The following is a 3,105-nucleotide window of genomic DNA, read 5'->3' on the forward strand; positions in this document are numbered from 1 at the left end:
TGACCCCGTGTGTGCGTGGGTTTCCTCCCACAGTCCAAAGACATGCTGGTTAGGTGGATTGGCGATTCTAAATTGGCCCTAGTGTGTGTTTGTGTGTGTCCTGCGGTGGGTTGGCACCCTGCCTGGGATTGGTTCCTGCCTTGTGCCCTGTGTTGGCTGGGATTGGCTCCAGCGGACCCCCGTGATCCTGTGTTCGGATTCAGCGGGTTGGAAAATGGATGGATGGATTGTGTGTGTGATTTGGCTGACCAGTTTTACACCCCCTTATTGTATAATGTTAATGTGTATTACGGGTAAACAAAGCATGCAGAGGAACAGTCGTCACGGCGGGCACCGCCCAATGGGCAGGGCAAGCAGCTCCAACATCCTGAGTTTTCTGTGGACTCCCACATCCCAAAGTTCTGAAGCTGACTAGTGGGGCAGAGCTGCTGTACTGTGGGCATGGGCAACATGGGTTATGCCACTGGGGGGGAAAAAGTTGGGAAAATAAAAGGAGGGGGAAAAAACAAAAGTCCCAGCTTAGGAGCCTTTATGTCCACCGCTCAACATTAGCAGACCTCAAGCAAGTTTACTTTTGGTCCAATCTGTTGTTGCTTTGCCGTTGTGTAATCAGGTAAGCTGTTTCACGGACTCTTCACTCGACGTCACACAACGCGCAGATGCAGCAGGCACAATCATTCTTAAGTTAGGCTGAGCTGCTCACTTAAAAGGGATCAAGAGAAAAGACAACTTTTAACGTGCATAAAACTTGGAGGCAATTTATGTTAATAACTGACAAAAACAAACTGTTCTATTGTGCAGATATCACAGAGTGATACAAAATGAACTTGGAACCCCCAAACGATTTTCAAGCCATTGTTCCAAACATGATCTGCAGCACTCTGGTCATCTGCTGGTTACAATCTGGGGTGTCAAACTACACATTATGAAGTATCACCATCCTAATGAACTGATGCATAAACCACTTCCAATACAGTAGCTACTCTTTGGTCCAGAAAGTGGAATCCACATGGTATTCGTTGTTGAGCATCTTGCATGGACTACACAGTGAATGTGCTTTGAAAGTACATCTAAAAGACCAAAAAAAGCAATCAAACCTTCTACAGTTGATCTTGAATAAATTCTTCATGAAAATGTACAGCACCACACACTTATAAACTGTGCCTACAGGCTGTTGGATTTAAAGAAAATATTTTGTGCATAGCATGGTGGTGGAATGAGAAAATACAGGAGAGTATACAGAGGAAGAGGATGGCAAAGAAGAAGTGGGATAGTCAGAGAGATGCAGAAATACAAGAGTACAAGGAGATAAGGCACAAGGTGAAGAGAGAGGTGGCGAAGGCTAAAGAAAAGGGCATATGATGAGTTGTATGAGAGGTTGGACACTAAGGAGGAAGAAAAGGTCCTGTACTGATTGGCTAGACAGAGGGACCGAGCTGGGAAAGATGTGCGGCAGGTATGGGTGATAAAGGATAAAGATGAAAGGAGTACTTTGAGAGGCTGATGAATGAAGAGAACGAGAGAGAGAGAAGAGGTTGGATGATGTGGAGATGGTGAATCAGGAAGTGCAATGGATTAGCAAGGAGGAAGTAAGGACAGCTATGAAGACGATGAAAAATGGAAAGGCTGTTGGTCCAGATGACATACCCGTGGAAGCATGGAGGTGTTTAGGAGAGATGGCAGTGGAGTTTTTAACCAGATTGTTTAATGGAATCTTGGAAAGTGAGAGGATGTCTGAGGAGTGGAGAAGAAGTGTACTGGTGCCGATATTTAAGAATAAGGGGGATGTGCAGGACTGCAGTAACTACAGGGGAATACAATTGATGAGTTACAGCATGAAGCTATGGGAAACAGTAGTGGAAGCTAGGTTAAGAAGTGAGGTGATGATTAGTGAGCAGCAGTGTGGTTTCATGCCAAGAAAGAGCGCCACAGATGCAATGTTTGCTTTGAGGATGTTGATGGAGTTGTGGTATTGTATGAGGAAGTCGGGAGTGGCAGAGAAGTACGTAAGAGTTGTACAGGATATGTACGAGGGAAGTGTGACCGTGGTGAGGTCTGCGGTAGGAGCAACGGATGCATTCAACGTGGAGGTGGGATTACATCAGGGATCAGCTCTGAGCCCTTTATTTGCAATGGTGATGGACAGGTTGACAGACGAGATTAGTCAGGTGTCCCCATGGACTATGATGTCTGCTGATGACATTGTGATCTGTAGCGATAGTAGGGAGCAAATTGAGGAGACCCTGGAGAGGTGGAGATATGCTCTAGAGAGGAGAGGAATGAAGGTCAGTAGGAACAAGACAGAATTACATGTGTGTAAATGAGAGGGAGGTCAGTGGAATGGTGAGGATGCAGGGAGTAGAGTTGGCGAAGGTGGAGGAGTTTAAATACTTGGGATCAACAGTACAGAGTAATGGGGATTGTGGAAGAGAGGTGAAGAAGAGAGTGCAGGCAGGGTGGAGTGGGTGGAGGAGAGCATCAGGAGTGATTTGTGACAGACGGATATCAACAAGAGTGAAAGGGAGGGTCTACAGGACGGTAGTGAGACCAGCTTTGTTATATGGGCTGGAGACGGTGGCATTGACCAGAAAGCAGGAGACAGAGCTGGAGGTAGCAGAGTTAAAGATGCTAAGATTTGCACTGGATGTGACGAGGATGGACATGATTAGAAATGAGGACATCAGAGGGTCAGCTCAAGTTGGACGGTTGGGAGACAAAGTCAGACACGCGAGATTGTGTTGGTTTGGATATGTAAGGATGCTAAGGATAGAGCTGCCAGGGAAGAGGAAAAAAGGAAGGCCTAAGAGAAGGTGTACGGATGTGGTGTGAGAGGACATGCGGGTGATGGGTGTAACAGAAAAAGATGCAGAGGACAGAAAGATATAGAAGAAGATGATGATCCACTGTGGCAACAACCTAATGGGAGCAGCTGAAAGAAGATTTTGTGCATCGCATAGAACCTTGGCACAGTATTCTTTGTACTGGTATGGTACATTTAAAGGGATATGGCAGCTGTTACCCTACATTACCCTACCTACATTTACCCAACAGGCCATCTTTTTCATTTTGTGAGGCGCTTTGATCCACAGTTACTGTTCGCTTTCT

Source organism: Erpetoichthys calabaricus, chromosome 8 (genome assembly GCF_900747795.2).
Source record: "Erpetoichthys calabaricus chromosome 8, fErpCal1.3, whole genome shotgun sequence".
NCBI lineage: Eukaryota > Metazoa > Chordata > Cladistia > Polypteriformes > Polypteridae > Erpetoichthys > Erpetoichthys calabaricus.